The following is an 18,266-nucleotide window of genomic DNA, read 5'->3' on the forward strand; positions in this document are numbered from 1 at the left end:
AAAATTTCCAGCTTTAATCTTCTGTATTTGGCTAGCCGGTTATCCCAGGACCAATTATTGAACAGGGAGTTCTTTCCCCATTGTTTGTTTTTGTCCACTTTTTGAAGATCAAATGGTCACAGGTGTGTGGCTTTATGTATGAGCTCTCTATTCTGTTCCACTAGTCTGTGTGTCTGTTTCTGTACCAGTACCATGTTGTATGGCTTACTATAGTCTTGTAGTATATTTTGAGGCTGGGTAATGTGATGCCTCCAGCTTTTCTTTTTGTTGCTTAGGATTGCCTGGCTATTTGAGCTTTTTCTTGTTCCACATGAATTTTAAGATATTTTTCTAATTCTGTGAAGAATGTCGTTGATGATTTGATAGGAATAGCATTGAATCTGTAAGTTGCGTTGGGCAGTATGACCATTTTAACAATATTGATTCTTCATATCCGTGGGCATGAAATGTTTTTTCCATTTGTTTGTGTCATATCTGGTTTCTTTGAGCAATGTTTTATGATTCTTATTGTACAGATCTTTCATTTCCCTATTTAACTGTGTTCCTCGGGATTTTATTATCTTTGTGGCTATTGTGAATGGGGTTGTATTCTTGATTTGGCTCTCTGCTTAGATGTTTTTGGTGTTTAGAAATGCTGCTGATTTTTGTACAGTGATATTTGTATCCTAACACTTTGCTGAAGTTGTTTATCAAATCTAGGAGATTTTGGGCAGAAACTATGAGGTTTCCTAGGTATACAGTCATAGTGTATGAAAACAGATATTTTGACCTCCTCTCTTCCTGTTTGGATAATTTTTATTTCTTTCTCTTGCCTAATTGTTCTCTCTAGGACTTTCAGTACTTTGCTGAATAGGAGTGGTGAGAGTGGGCATCCTTTTCTTGTTCCATTTCTCAACAGGAATGCTTTCAGTTTTTGCCCACTCAGTATGATGTTGGCTGTGAGTTTATCATAGATGGCTCTTGTTATTTTGAGATGTTTCTTCAATGTCCAGTTTGTTGGGGGTTTTTAACATGAAGGGATGTTGAATTTTAGTGAAAGCCTTTTCTGCATCTATTGAGATGGCCATGTGAATTTTGGTTTAAGTCCTGTTTATGTGTTGAATCACACTTATTAATTTGCATATATAAACCAGTCTTGCATTCCAGGGATAAAGCCCACTTGATTGTGGTAGGTTAGCTTTTTCATGTGCTGCTGGATTTGGTTTACTAGTATTTTGTTGAGGGTTTTTTTTTCTATGTTCATTGAGGATTTTGGCCTTAGAGATGCACCACTGTGTTGATTAATTTTGTGTCAGCTTGACTAGATTCAGTGATACCTAGTTAATTAGTAAAGCAGTACTTCTGGTTATGCCTGTAAGAGTGTCTCCAGAAGAGACTGGCATTTGAATCAGTGGACTGAATAAAAAAGATGTCATCTCACCCAGTGTGGGTGGCCATCAAGAAACTGGCTGAGGACTCAAATAGAACAAAAGGACAGAGGAAAGACAAATTCACATTCTCTGTCTGTCTTCTGGAATTGACACTCTTCTTCCCCTGCTCTCGGACTTTAGAACTCCACGTTCTCTGGCCTCTGGACTATAGAACTCATACCAGCAGCACCAGTTTCTCAGACTTTCAACTCAGGCTTCTTTCCCTGCTCTTGGACATTAGAACTCCAGGTTCTCTGGCCTTTGGACTCAGGAATTCGCACCAGCAGCCCCAGTTTCTCGGACTTTCAACTCAGACTGAAAGTAACACCATCAGCTTCCCTGACTCTGAGGCCTTTGAACTTGGACTGAGTCATGCTTCTGGCTTCCCTGGTTCTCCAGCTTGCAGACAGCCTATGATGGAACTTCTCAGCCTCCATAATAACATGAGCCAATTCCCCTAATAAATGCTTTCTTATAGATCTATTTCTCTCTCTCTCTATATATATATCCTATTGGTTCTATCTCTCTAGATAATTCTAATACAACCAGCATAGATAAATAATATGCTAAATAATTAATTTTGTTGGGTCTCCACAACTGGGGACTTGTTGCTTTTGAATAAAGGAGTATATTATGTTTGGAAGTCACATTTACTATTCCCAGGAAGAACGATCTTGTTAGAATATAGTAAAACACTCCAAAAATAATTTATGCCCTCTTGGTACCAAAAGGCTGTATTAAGGACCAATTTTTTAAAATGTATATGGTAGACAATAATAGGCCCTTAATGGGCCCAATGAAAAATCAAACATGAAACAAACTAACAATGATATAAGTGGAAAGTAAAGATATTAGGAACCCCCTTGAGTGATGACATTGTTCATTTTCCAACCTAAAGGTACAAAGGACAAAGATCGCTTTGATCTTTTCTTTCTGACTTAGAGAGTTTTTCTCTCCATTCAGATTGCTTTCCTCATTTAACTTCAGGCTCAGCTTCATGAGGAACAAAGGAAGAACCAGAAAACTGCTCCTGCTCCCCAGTCTCCATGCCTGGTGTATTTTACATGCACCGCTTTGACATGACTTGATAACAAACCAAAGGAAAAATATCTTAATGAGAAACCTTGTGAATTTTAACAATTTTCAATGTAGGACCAGCCCATTACTGGTCCAATGAAGGACCAGTCCTACATTAGAGCAATTTAAAATGTGATTTAGAATTATATTATTATTTTATATTTGCAATGTTTATAGATTTCTGATATGTACAAAACTATGTGACACGGTTGGTATTAGTTTTATTTCTGCTACCACAAAGAGAAGTTATTGCTATCAGTTTTGTATCATAACTCTGTAATTTCAAATATAATAGGCTGACCATTTGCAAACCATGTTTTATGGAGCCTACTGAAGGTTTACTGTTTGAGGTTCATGACAAGTTTTACAAATTTTGAATGAAGATATTTCTAAAGGGAGGATTTAAAATACTTGTGGTATACTAATATTTAATCTATTTTTTCTTCTCTACAAATTACATTTTCATTTATTTTTACCAAGTAGTTGTACATGAAAGATTAAGCATAATATTCAACCTGAAGTAGACAAAATAATGCCTGCCCTCTCCCCACAAAAGATATCCACATCCTAATCCATGGAACCTGACAATATGTTACCTTACATGTCAGAAAGGATACGGCTAATGTAATTAAATTGAAGACTTAAAAAGGGAGGATTATCCTCGATTATCTGGTGGGCTCAGTATAACGATTTTAAGTCTTTAAAAGGAAAGAACCTTTCCCAGTTGTGGTCAGAGGAAGATGTGGCTATGGAAGAGTGGTTGGAGAGATACAATAATGTTGCTGGCTTTGCAGAAAGAGGAAGTAGGACATGAGCCAAAGAATGTGGGGAGCTTCTATAAATTTGCAGTGGAAAGGAAATGGATTCTCCTTCAGGATTTCCAGAAAGAAAGGCAGTCCTGTGCACAACTTGAACTTAGCTTAGTGAGACCTATGTTGAGCTTCTGACCTGGAAAACTATAAAAAAAAACTTGTAGTGCTTAGGCCAGTAAGTTTGGGGTAATTTGTTATAGCAGCAATGAAAACTAAATACATCACTATCAATAGAAAGTTTATCACATTTATTTAATAACTGCTCAATTTATATCTCCAGTATTACCACATATTAAAATATTTTAATACTAATATTTTAATCTCCTTTCAACACTAATTTTCTACATAAGGATAAAAGAGATTCTACATATAAAGGACCCAGTTTGGTTCAGAAATAATTCAGGTGAAAACACATGGTATTCAGGAGAAAGTGTTTCCTTTGTTGATAAGTGCTGTGGCTGAAATATTGCTGATCATATTGATAGATATGAATCCCTGCATAATGCAATAGTAAATACCAGATGTAAAGGGAATTTTCAGTGCCTGGTAAGTAGGCACTGAGAACAATGACTTGAAACATGCATGCAATTGCCACTTTAGTACAACCTGCTACATGGCATAGGATAAGACAGTCAAGTTTAAAAAAAAAAGTAAATATAAAAATAAACCATCCATGTTTTAACCCAAATGACATTTCAATAGGAAAGCCTTTCCCAATCCCTCCAACTAGATTAGGATCCCCTGTTACATATTTCTAAATCATTTGGTACTTATTAAGCATATTTCTCAAAACTTCTAATTATTTGATTACATTTATCTTCTGTGACAGAATGTAAGTCCCACGAAGGCAGAGACAGCATTTGCCTTGCTTACAGTTGTATCCCCAGCATCTACTGTAGAATGGCATATAGAATGCACTCACTAAAAGACTTTAGTCTAATAGATTGTCTGAGTCAAAAGACAGGGTTTCCAGTGCTGGCTCTCTCAAAACATACATACATGAACTTTGGCAATACGATTGATTTTCTAAGCCAGTTTTCTGGTCAAGAAAATTACAGGGATTTGAAATGTTGAACATATTAATTCTTACTTATATTTTATGTATAAATATGATATGTTTATCATGTAATTATACGATTATAATTTTAATATATAACTATGGCACTTAGTTCATAAAACCAATAGTATAAAAGTAAACATACTGAGAACTCAGAAATTTTAGGGCCTGACTTTTATAATTTTTTTCTAAATGCAAAGGTAATGCAGTTTGTTATAAAAAATATTAACTGAATATAAAATTGAAACTATTTCTCATTCTCCATCTTTACTTTTTAGAGATAAATATTATTAATTATAGTTTCTGTTACAGCCTTCATGAACAATCTCTTTGGATGACATTCTCAGAGAAAAATACTATAAGAAAATTCAAAAGACAATTTTTTCCTAGCAATTTGGAACTTTTTAAAAAGCTATAGATCATCTAGCTTAAAGATTTATGATTTCTTGTGTTTTGTGGTAAACATTTTGTGGTAAATTATACATTTTTTGGTAAGCTCTCTGTCACCAAATTTCTTTCTTCATAAATGTGCATAGTATATAATATTAAACATTTAAATAACTATCTTTAATCTTTTGAGATTACTGCAAGTATAATATATACAAAGTATATTCAATCAGTGGATGAGAGCAATGCAAGGTAAATGTGGCCCTGGATGACTACCTTGATGCATCAAAAATGGTGGCAGCTGAAATCTGTCAGCTAAATTTGCTTTCTGCAGAAGGTTCTTTTGAGGGGCATTCTGAGCATGGAAAGTTTGTGGTTGCTTCATCCTAGGAAAATCCTTTTCAGAAATATATTGACTGGCAACATTCTGGATTGAGAATATAAACATATTTATTAACATTAACATGTAAGTTGTAAATAGTTCCTTTAAAATTCCATTTTAAGTATTTGAGTAATTTAAAACAATAATAAAGGCATGACACAAAAGTTGCAAAGAATATTTAAACATTGCCATCAATCTCCAATTTCATCTCAGGCAGAAAGCACTTTTTTCTCTCTGCCCAGCTACCAGTTCTTCTTTAGAGACTATTCTAAGTTCTATCTTTCCTCGAGTCTTCAGCTAGCTACTCCATTTACCTTGAAAACACACTTTCCCAACTCTTCCACACTGACATGACCCCCCAGGGTTGTATCACTCTCTCCTCCTTTGAGTTAGCTTTCATTCTGCAAAAAGTTACTACAAATGAAAAACAAAGTCAAATTCTAATACAATTCAAACATAAATATGAATGCAATAATGGAAAATATTTTGCTGAAACCAATTACATAAGCACTTTGCAAAGGAATATTGTCACTGCAGTTTCCTTTCATCACTGTTTTATAGTGAGTCCTATGCTGCTTTAATTCCTCCCACCCCTGACTTTGGTCTATTTGATTTTTTGTGAAACTTTCATTTGCAGTGTTGGGTTGTTGTTTGGCCTTAATCCCTTTTGTATACCACTCATCTCAGGTCTTTACTTTAGAGCCTGTCTTTATTAAAGAGTACTGATAAATTCCAATTTGATTAAAAATAAAATTGTTATTACAAACACTGACATCTGTTATAAGGTCACTAGCTGAGTGATCTAGAATATGTTTACATATTTTAGTATTATCATTAATTAGATACAATGATTATAAATATATAAATAAAAATCTATAGCTATCTAATCATAATAATAGCATTACCTTACCGACATCCCTCATGTTTTGCCTCTGTTACCTCAACAGCAGTAGCCCCATCATCTCTTTGATTTTAGAATTTGTTGCCTGCATAGAGTAGGCAACACATGCATGGTATCCTTTTTTCCAAAGTATTACCAAAACCTATACATTTAAATGTTTCTAATTCCTAAAAGTCATAAAATCCTAAGCTTTATCCTGGTTCTGTAACTTGTTTGGATTGCATCATTATTATTTGAAAAGTTTAGAGATTATAGCCATTTAATGATAAAATAGCGATCTTTAAAATTATCTATTTCTGCCATCTCACTGAGAAAGGTACGATGATATGCCTTTAAAGAGTCACAAATTTAACCTTTGGAAAAGGAGAGGCCAATGTGCCTGTCTCCTGTGACTCTTTTATTATACACTTGAGCCACAATGTGCAGTGAAATAATTCAAGGGAAGTAACAACCTTTTTTTTGTATTATTATTATACTTTAAGTTTTAGGGTACATGTGTACAATGTGCAGGTTAGTTACATATGTATACATGTGCCATGCTGGTGTGCTGCACCCATTAACTTGTCATTTAGCATTAGGTATATTTCCTAATGCTATCCCTCCCCCCTGCCCCCACCCCACAACAGTCCCCAGAGTGTGATGTTCCCCTTCCTGTGTCCATGTGTTCTCATTGTTCAATTCCCATCTATGAGTGAGAACATGCGGTGTTTGGTTTTTTGTCCTTGCGATAGTTTACTGAGAATGATGGTTTCCAATTTCATCCATGTCCCTACAAAGGACATGAACTCATCTTTTTTTATGGCTGCATAGTATTCCATGGTGTATATGTGCCACATTTTCTTAATCCAGTCTATCATTGTTGGACATTTGGGTTGGTTCCAAGTCTTTGCTATTGTGAATAGTGCCACAATAAACATACGTGTGCATGTGTCTTTATAGCAGCATGATTTATAGTCCTTTGGGTATATACCCAGTAATGGGATGGCTGGGTCAAATGGTATTTCTAGTTCTAGATCCCTGAGGAATCGCCACACCGACTTCCACAATGGTTGAACTAGTTGACAGTCCCACCAACAGTGTAAAAGTGTTCCTATTTCTCCACATCCTCTCCAGCACCTGTTGTTTCCTGACTTTTTAATGATCGCCATTCTAACTGGTGTGAGATGGTATCTCACTGTGGTTTTGATTTGCATTTCTCTGATGGCCAGTGATGATGAGCATTTTTTCATGTGTCTTTTGGCTGCATAAATGTCTTCTTCTGAGAAGTGTCTGTTCATATCCTTTGCCCATTTTTTGATGGGGTTGTTTGTTTTTTTCTTGTAAATTTGTTTGAGTTCATTGTAGATTCTGGATATTAGCCCTTTGTCAGATGAGTAGGTTGTGATGATTTCAGACTTTTTTTGAAACAGGTTCTCACTCTGTTGTCCAGTTTGGAGTGCAGTGGTATCATCACTGCTCACTGCAGCCTCAGTCTCCTGGGCTCAAGCAATCCTCCTGCCACAGCTTCCCAAAGTGCTGGGGTTATAGGCATGAGTCACTACGCCCAGATAACTTCAGATTTTAAAATTTTTATGAAGACCCTTTGTGGTCAAAAACGCGATGCCATTTGAGTTAATCTATTCACATTTTCTTAGTGCTTCCATTGTGATGAGAACTGCTGAGACCATACATGCCATTTAGATTCAAAATTCATTTTTAAATATTGTACCTTATACTGGGTTTTAAGATCATAATTACCATACCCAAAAGGACTGGCATGTATAAGATACATTTTTTCTCTATTTTTATCATACTTCTGTTCGGTAGACATGAGAGGAAAATCATATGATTAAGTTACTTCAAATCTAGAATGTAAATATATAGACGATTGCAAAAATAAATTTAAAAGGAGGATACTTAAGAATGTTTGTTTGCCCTGCCAAACTCCAGATATGTACTTGTATGTAAAATATAACACCTTCAGGTTATTGCTTAACTGATAACATTGACAGGCTGTTTTTTAATATCTTAAAAAAAATCAGATATCTGAAACAATTGAACAGCAAATAATTTATGCAAAATTGTATTTTATTCACTCATAACATATTAATCTAGTTTCTAGAAAACTTCATGTAACTGATAAAATCTTACTGTACAGATTATATTTGTTATGCAATATGAATCCAGAATATCCATTTTTCCCCTCCTGTCTCTGTTTTTTTCTATAACAAGGTCAACTGTAGAAGAACAGTAAGCTGCTAGTGTGCCTGCCAAGTTTTAATTGAAATGTTGTGATAAATTTCACTGCCAGGTCAGATGTTATTTTCTGGTTAAGGAGGGTCAAGTTGGTCTCTTAAAGAACCACTTTTGATTTTTATAGTGTCCAGTGATTTGTTCCTGGAAGTTGATTTACCACAGAGTTGACCTCTGTCCTCTCAGTTGACCTTTGCCAGCATTGTCAAGTCTCCAGTTCACCTATGGCCACTGGTAGCAAAAAGTATTTTATTAAACGAGCCTTCCCATTTTATTAGTGTGAAAATAGGCCTTTCCTAATCGATAGGACAGGAAGCATTCACTTTATTGCTTTAGACTAGAGACTAAAGGTCATTTAACACAAATAGAATGAAGCACATAACAAAAACAGCAGTAAATATTTGATAAGTCAGCATAAATAACTTGGCTAGTGTAAAAAATGCCTGCCCTCTTCAATATATGCATTAAGTTAATAAAAATATTTAAAATTGTTGAAATTTAGAACAACTATATTTTAGATGATAATCTTTAAAAACAGTTTATATTAAATCACAATTTTGGTTTGATTTTTGAATACATCGATCCTGAGTTCCTACTTAGGATTTAAATAACATCAATACTTATAAAGAAACTAGCTTCTATTCCACAATTTCCAAGTGCTTTATTATTATAAATACCATAAAACTTCCTTAAGGAGACAGCGTATTTTGGAGAACATGAGTAAACCGTATAGTGAGAGAAACAAAGACGAAAATGGCAATAGCTTTGCATTCACTGATGAAAATATTGTGGAGGTGACGTTAGGAAGCAAGGAATATGCCTTTATAATCTATGTCTTGGTGAAGTATTGCTCAAGGTTGGTGTGCTGCCTGTAATCACTCAGCATCATCTACATCAATTTTACAGACTGGCTTTGCAAGACCTACATTGTTCTATTCCAAACATATATCTTAAGCATCTTTGCTTAGTAACATTTTCTTAGTAACATCTTATTAACATCTTAGTAACATTTTCAACTTTTCATTAACACTTGAAAAATCACTTATATTACCTGAATAACACCTTTACTTTTACCATTTTAAGACAAGTTATTTAGGTCCTCTGTATAACATATAAATGTATATAAATGCTAATATAATGACCACTTTAATATAAATTTACAATGTATTATCAATATTGTTTGGCACGCGATTTATTGTAATATCATGTGTTCACACACACTGTAGCAAAAAGTTTCTACAGTAAAGGTTTTAATCAGCAAGACAACAAAAAAGGATGATAGAAAGTACATAGAAAAGCCCTTTTTTGAATAATGGATAGAAGTTACTGCTAAGAAATGTAGACATTTTAAACAACTTACTTAAAGCTTATGGTTCTTCTTAAGCAAGTGATGATGGCAACTTCAGAATACATACCTTTTAGAATTTGAATTTGAATGATTACTTCTGAATTTAGAATTACATGAGCTAATGTACACAAAAATATAAAGAACAATCTGTGTGTTGTTATTTTTATGATTTCTTGGTGGATTTTATTCAGGATGCTTACTTACTAAGCTAAATGTAATGGTTCTTTCATTCCCTAGAACTGCAGTGTTTGCACTTTAATGCTGTTGTTATTTATGTAAATTATTGGCAGTCATAAAAAGATCAGAAAAGTTTACTATTCGACAGTATAGTAGTGAATAGAGTGCTGTGTCAGACTAATTCTTTTATCGTGAAAGGTAAGCAAGAAATTTGACTGTATAACAAAGGAGCAGCATTTTACAGCTACTGGCATATGGTTCTTCAGAAATAATCAGTCTCTGAGGCTTCAAATATGCAAATTCAGTTTGATTAACTTCCATGAATTCCAAAATTAAAAAATAATTATGCTGGTCTACATGAGAGGACACATAAGTAACAATAATACATTTTTCATTTTTCACCCACTAAGCATGACATCATTACAAGCCTGAAGCATGTGGTGGGGAGCCCGTGGCAGCGAATAGGATGACCTTGGGCTTTATTCCCTTCTGAGAGTGGGCTGGGCTGGAGGCCTAGGGAAGTCAGAGGCGGGAGCTGATTTCACAAGAGCTCTTATGGACATAAGCAGTTACAGGCATGAGGAGTGTTCTAGGCCCAGATGACAAAGTGTGACAGAGAATTAAGGAGGTATCCTTTTCTCCATGTCTGCTAGAATCCCACTACAAGAACAGGACGCTTGAATGGCCTTGAATGACAGACATTTGAGATCTTATAACAGCAGTGGCAACAGAGAAGCCTTTTCAAGTTACTTTGCCAAGATTTTATATAAAATAGGGTGAGGCAAAGTAGGAGGGAAAGTACATGGAGAGTGTCATGTGGTAATTGTAGTGGGCATACTGGTGACATTGTCTTGTAAGTAAATGTGAAGGTAAACTGCAAAGTCTCTCAGAAAAGCATGTGGAGGATTGACAGCATGCCATGTGGTGGCATCCATGAGCAGGTGGGGATTACTACTAATAATATTTACTATCACAAGTAGGTAAGGTCTCAAAAGGAGCTCAAAAATTCCTAAATAGCTGGTAATAAAAGCACATTATAGTACAGATTTCTTATGTTCCAAGCACCATTTTAAGGGCTAGTGAGTGACTCGGTTTTCCTAACAATCCTATAAAGTAGTTATAATATTTGTTCCCAGTGTAAGGTGAGGATACTAAATCAGAGATACGATAAGTAACTAAGTAAATTGTGAAACTGTGATTCAAATTTAGGTAGTTCATGTTCTAAAGAGGTTAGACCTGTACATCTCACTTTTTAGGTGAAGAATATGAGTTAAGAAGTTTAAGTCATCTTTCAAGGCACACAGAAATAGCAACCCACAAAGCATGGACTTGAATGTAGGTCATTCTGAAATCTAAATTCACTACTTTTAACCATCCCATTATCCTGTAAAGCATGTGAGGAATGCCTGAAGCGCTGAAGATTCTGGGCCTCAGAGCTTTTGAGTGTCCTTGCCTTAGCTGATAGGGTATCTACCGGTGGAGAGTATGACTTGCTTACCTGCCCATACTTACCAAATCAGCTATGATTCAGCCCACTCTGTGTTTCTTAGTTGTCTTAAATAGCCAGTTGCCTCAAACATGAGTAACTTATTCCAATTGGCTACCAAAACCACTATTTACTGAAAGCCTAGTATGCATTGGGCACTATGTTAAATGAACGTACACATTACATCTGTGACTTCTCACACCAATGCTGAGAGAAATGTATGATTAACTTTATTTTACATATGAAGAAATTGATTCTAGAAGTCTAATTCACCTAAGGCCATGCCCCAGGTGACAAGAAGCTAACCAGATCTATCTAATGATGCCATTAATGCTACATCACTCTCCCAAAGACACCCAAATCCACTTGATTAACTCCATGTCCTGCAATTGTATGGACATAGGATTCTATGACACAATCTCATCTGAGCTTGACATAATCGTGTCTGCCACTCCACTCCATTTAACTACTTTCTTTGGTTGATTTTCATGCATAATCAATGAAAATCAGAATAAAAAAGATAAAAACAAAATGAAAATACATATATACATATATACATATCATATAGGAAATATAAATATCAATATATAAATAACATTCTTATTAAAATTTCTTTTGTGCTATTTTATTTCAAGGTAGGTCACAAATAAATAACATTCTTATTAAAATATTTCTTTTGTGCTATTATATTTCAAGGTAGGTCACAAAAGCCAATGATTATTTTGAGAAATATATCTCATATTTTATTTAATTCATATTTATTTAATAAGGGACCTAAACAATGTACTTCCATATTTTTCACCTGCTTTCATGTACTTTGTCCTCTGGCTTATCAATTAATAAATTACCATTTGAGAGCATGTCTTTTTCTTTTCTATTTGATGTTTAGCAGATGCCACCTGTTTCCAGAGGACAGGTTGTTTGTTGTTAGTAGAGCACAATAGTGAGTACAGAGCGTATAAACACAGTTGTTGGAGTATAATTACTTGAGCTCTTTATGGAGGTGGATCATCTCACAGTACAATGCTCAACAGGACAAAGTAAGGCCAACTGTCTTTTACAGCATCAGCTGCCACACTGAGTTTGGTGTTTTGCCACGACACCAAGTCCTTTTTGTTTATCAGGTAATTAACAGTAATGATGTCTTGCTGCTTGGCTTTGTTTCAGAACCAAGGCTCCTTCTTTGTAGATTTGGGTGGACTCTTAGGCTCAGGCCCATGGCCTGAATGTCATAAGCACCAGCAGGCAATTCTAGGTTTAATTACTTCCCTGTTTTGTTCTTTACATTGGGCAATAAACATCCAGTCTAAAGGCAATTTGTAGGAGAGAGGGGAGAGGAAAGGGAGGGGGTGCCTCCTCTCACAGCAATGCATCCATCAAATAAACTAACTTAAAAACTGTTTTGACCTTGAGTTCTTAAACATTATTGTAATTCCCCATCTTATAAGGAAAAGCATTTTAAAGAAAGTTATTGAAATAAAACACAACCCTACAGATAGGCAGTCTGTTTATGAAATATGAGGGAATTCAATTACCCATGAATGGATGAATGGCTTTTTTTTTCCCTCTCTTTGTCTGGTCATCATTGTTACTGTGGATTTCTTTAACAAAAGATATCAAAATAAACAGAAATGTCTCCGATGAACTGTGAGCCTGCAGTTAAGTGGCATATGTATGGGAGAGTGCCTCTCTTGGATGTATTTAGTATAAGTATTATTTTTTTAATGGTACATTATTGAATTTTTAGCAAAATCACACTAAAAAAAGAAATTACTACATAAGAATGAGCAAAGCTCTAGAAAAATACAACATGTAGATATTAATTTTTTCTTACACAAAGCAGGAACACATTTCATTAGAAGTAATATAAAATTTGAGATAATTTTGGTTAAATGTTGATTATAGATAAATGTATATGGAAATTATATACATTTGTTTTAGTACTTGTAATTTTTGAAGCTCATTGAGTACTGATTTATAGCTTTTGTGTTATGGAAACTGTATTTTTAAATAAACTTTAATATGCAGTATTTGTAAGTAATTTTCAGTGCTTGTTAGTGATACTTGGCACATTTTAAATGCCAAAATCCTAAAATTGTTGATGTAATTGTATTAATTATATAACATTCTGACCCATATTATTTTTGCTAGATAGCTCTTTTGGATAAAATTATCAAATATTTAAAATGAAGTTTGCCTATTCTGTATTTACAAAGCATTTAATTATCCTACAAAGTATTCCATATTTTGGTCTCTTTTCTGCTTAATCAAATGTCTGAGTTACAAATACCAGACTAAAAGGTCCAATACATAGTTCAAATAGCAATACTAATTTGAAGTATGTATTGGACCTTTATGATAATAATTTTTCATTACATTTGAAGAATTTAAGCAAACCATATGGAAGGTTTCATATGCAAAGGATGGGCATGGAAAGTAAGGAAAAGAAAAGAATGGGTATAAAAAGGTGATTTTTATGTTTTCTAAAGAAATTTTGCATTAAATACATTCAGTCTTGTGAAATTCCTCCAGCATAATTTTTTGGAAGTGTTCCCACTCCTTACAAATGTTCCTCAGATTTTTATGGATAGGATGTTCTACAGAGATGATGCATGGCCTTCTCTCCAATATAAAAGCAAAGAAACTACTGCTTTCCTTGGCATTCAAGTAGTCTTTTCCATTTGTAAGTACATTTTGAAAAAATACATTTTACATGCTCTAGTAATTTTATTCCACTTTTATATGTGGATTGAAAAACAAATATTTAAAAAACATTAATGGCACTCAATTTTTTAAATACAAAATATCAGAAATATCAGATTTTCACTGATTCTGTAATTTACCAGGTTATAGAAAGACCACTGGGAACATTTATATTTATAAAGGGTTTAAATTATTTTTCCACTAAATTTGCTTATTACTGGGTTAGCATGTTTAAAATTGATTTTACTGAAAGAAGAAATGAATAGATTGATTTTTCAAGTGGAATAGTATGAGGAAGTATATAGTAGTAGTGATTTTGAGCATTCCCATAAAGGTGACAGGAGATTGATAATCTACCAGAATTTGTCTACAGAACTCTTAAAATATAATGGTTCTCTTCCTGTTTTAATGTGAAAATTTTTCTAACCTCAAAGTTCGTAAAAGAACCAACGAGCCCTTCACACCATTTTTTCATGTTTCTCGTGCATGTAACAAAGGGCTCAGACTAAACTGGCACTTAATAAATTATAGCTATCTAATTATTATTAGTATCACAATGATTGTTATGATGTATTATTAGTTTCTTTGGGGAAAAAGAAGCATTATAATAATTATCATTGAAACTATATTTTCAACTGGATAAAATAGTTTTACATCTAAGAAGAATAGTTGTGACTCTTACCTCTTAGACATAGCATCAACATCATTGTGGGTCTGGATGAAGGTTGGAAAGAGAAGAATGTAACTGTTCTTTTCCTAGGACCTATCAATTATTATGTCAATTGACATGATTCGAGCAGAGTTCATTTTTTTCACTCTAAAGCACAAAACAATACTAGGAATGGTAAAGGATGTGATAATTTTTAAACTAAGAACCTATAATACACTCTAAATGCAACAAAGAGGTCCCTAAACTCACTTCTACCTTAAGCCACTTTTTCTGAGCAACAAAATGTCTTGGCAATTAAATAATTCATTGAAACAGTAACAGCAGTCTAGTCAGATGAGGTTTCTTTGTTTAACCCAATTTTGCAGGATGAAACTGTTTAGACGTGGACTTAGTGACTTCATTTGAACCTTTGTAGGCACATGCCTTGTTGCATTGGATGGTAAGAGGAGATTCATATGCACCAAAGCCCATATTCACACTCTTATTTCAATATTTTTTAACTGGAATTTAATTTTAAACTTGAATAGAAATCTGAGAAAATTAACATGTGGTCAAGGTTTTAGGTGAACATAAAATTACCTAACTTGATGAGGACAGTGTACAAATTCTTGATAATCAGCAAATATTAAGCAGAAAATTTGAGCACTGTTTTGGGTATTTTTTATCTTGTTCTTGCATTTCAACACCAAATTCCTTTAACATTTTTTTCACAAATCATGGAAGGAAAAGGAAATAATAATAATGATGGCAATGATCTATTTTGACCATCTTATTATTTTCACCTTATTCATCTGGGAGCTACAGTGCAGTCTTAACCATCCCATAAATACTGATCTAGCCAAAGGAAACAGACTGTATTTTCCCTCGACTCTCTGCACTGATATATTGAAATAGCAGGGAAGAAAAAAAAAAAGGCCCATAATGCTTCATTAGTTAATTGTGCAGAGCACAGCTCTTTAGGGGTAAACAAGTGAAGGACATTTGCTGAATGGCCCATCCTCGTCATGCATATTATGGCCTAATGATGCTAGTAATGGTAGGAGGCTCCTGGAGAGTCATCTGTCAAATTAGCACATTGAATTATTTATTGCCTCAGAGTAAAATTGTTGAAAGGTAGCAGCTGAGACATGGTTTTTATAAATCTAAAATTCAGAAAAAAATACTAAAAAACTCATACAGCTGCTTTGAGGGTATATTCGTTTTTTAACACTTGCATTTATGAACACAATAGTCTTTACTGAGTAAACAGACTGAGTTTGTTTCTACCTTTAAATCTGATTTGTTGTGTGTTTGTGTGTGTGTATGAAGTCCTGAGTATTTTATGTCATTAGTGATAGTGTAATAACCTAAAATTCAGGTTAAGTCTTCATAACTCATTTCATCTATATCACCAATGATAACCATAAGACAAAATGCCAATTTTTACTAGGCTGTGCGCCCAGAAACTAACATGGAGAGTATTGTTCTTGACTTCCACGTCTCAATTGTTCATGTTTTTATTCTACCACAGTGTTGTCTAAGACAGAAAATCTGCCTTCCTAAGACTTAGGGGAAAAGGCAAACCTATGCTAAACTCTTAAAAAAAAAAAACAGTAAATATAAGAAACATAAACTAAGAGGACTCTAAACATTACAAAGCCTAATACAGTCAAGGTCTTTCAAAACATATTAATTATTTGTTCAGTATTTACTTAGTGGATACCGGCAGAAAGTGTTTTTTCTATTCATAAATATTACGTACAGAAATAAATTCACTTACTAATTTCTTCCACTGGCCAATGAAGAGTCACTGTTCTGAAAGAAATTAAAAAAAAACAAAACAGTTAACCAATTCTATGTGGTCCCTATTACCTCTTTATTTCTTTTCTTTTTTCTTTTTTTTTAAATTCCTGCTCTAAACAGATAACTAACTTGGGAAGACTTAACATTTTGATTATAAAATAGATCACTAATTTCAAATAAGCAGGGTTACACTATGTATTATTTGGCCTCAAAGTAGCAATGTAATGAATTTCTTAATAACATTAAATTTAAATCACTATGAGTAATTGAGAACATATACGTGTGTGTATATGTATCTATTTGGTCAGAAACAACTCCAGTTAATTCTAGTAATGTTCTGAGTGGTAGAAGAAACTGGCATCTGGCAACTTCTGGGTGGCTGGCCTGCTACTGGGAAATGATCATAGAGAAAATAGCATCAAATCAGGGTCTTGAAATATGAATGGGCTTTCAATACCCAGGGAGAAAGACATAACCAGTTATCTTGGAGAAAAAACAGGTTGGAACAGGATATTGGGAAGATATAAAGAAAATTAATCTAAAAACCAAGTTGTATAAGATCATGGAAGGTCTTGACATGTTAAGAAGCATATAATTTAAGGGAAAAAATTCAAACAGATATAGAGAGATAGATTCAGCAGAAGAATCTTTAGAAAAAGTTTAATGTTGGATAAATTCTAAAATAATATATATATTCTAGTTTTCATCATTATCACTACCATAAATATGGTATGTGGTTTTCCACATGGGAAAGGTGAAGAGAGAGAAAGAGGAAAAGTAGAAGTACCAAATTAAGTGGCCACTGTCCTGGGAGAATGGTGATGCTAATTACCAAGTAAAAGAATCAGGGAGAGAGGGTCAAATTTAGTAATGAAGACAACAAAATTTCATTATTGACATACGGAGTTGAAGATTTTGGTGAGGTATTTAAACCGAAAGGTCCAGAAAGTTGTTGAAAAGTGAAAGTGTAGCTCAAAGAGAAGTGAGTTAAAAATTTACAGCTGATAAATGGAAATTTCTTTCACGTGGATAGAAAGTCATGCGAATAGCTAAATTGTTTATTTGGTGTGGTTTGGCCAATGCAAATGTTGTCTGCCTGCATATTTTACTTTTTTTTGATAATATGGGCATCGTGTTGAACAATTACTGTTTTTATTACCCCATCAATTTTCTCATCAAGATCTGATTTTTCTTATCGCTATTGCTATTTTAATTCTTTTCATCTCAGCTCTTCTTTCCGAAGTTCTTTTGTATTGACCTTTCTTTTCATCTTTATTAATTTTGTATTTTTCTTTTAAACTCTTTACTGAAATGAAAAATGTTTACTCTATGTTTCAAGAGCTTCAGTGTTTCATAGATACTCTCTAACTTAATAGAGGTAAAAAGTATGGGGAAATTGTTATTCTCAGCTTGTAGCAGTTGAAGCAGACCTGCTGATGACCCAGGTCTATGCAATTCCAAAGTTTTGATTTGGCTTTTTTGTTCTTTCTATATCACATTGCCTCCTCCATAGACACTATCTCAGCTTTTTACCTTCATTTCCAATAGCTATCCTTAATCCCTTACTCCTATCCCATTTTCTCTTATCAGTCACCTCTCTTATTATGGATCTACCCCTCCAGTTGGCACTCTTCCTCATGCTGCTGTTCTGTGTCTTTAAATCCTCTTCTCATCTTTCCGTATGCTCATCTGCTCAAACCATTAAGTTTTATCAACCCAATAACATTTATAACAATTTTACCTTTAAAATTGATGATGGAGTTGTAAGTGGTCTCAAATTCACCCTTCATTCAATACTCAAAAGATGGCATTGAAATCCCTTGCTATGTTACAAAAGTCCACA

The 18,266-nt window shown here is 34.1% G+C and overlaps 1 long non-coding RNA gene across 1 annotated transcript in view; it reads right to left on the reverse strand.

Moving 5' to 3' along the window:
* Window positions 1-18,266, reverse strand: part of LOC112207281 (uncharacterized) — a 35,798-nt gene extending 17,532 nt beyond the window's left edge. The window contains exons 1-3 of the long non-coding RNA XR_002941713.2: window positions 18,165-18,266; window positions 16,401-16,435; window positions 14,654-14,685 (exon numbers count right to left, since the gene is read on the reverse strand). This is a non-coding gene — a long non-coding RNA (uncharacterized LOC112207281). The remainder of the gene's footprint in view (window positions 1-14,653; window positions 14,686-16,400; window positions 16,436-18,164) is intronic.

Source organism: Pan troglodytes, chromosome 4 (genome assembly GCF_028858775.2).
Source record: "Pan troglodytes isolate AG18354 chromosome 4, NHGRI_mPanTro3-v2.0_pri, whole genome shotgun sequence".
NCBI classification, from domain to species: domain Eukaryota; kingdom Metazoa; phylum Chordata; class Mammalia; order Primates; family Hominidae; genus Pan; species Pan troglodytes.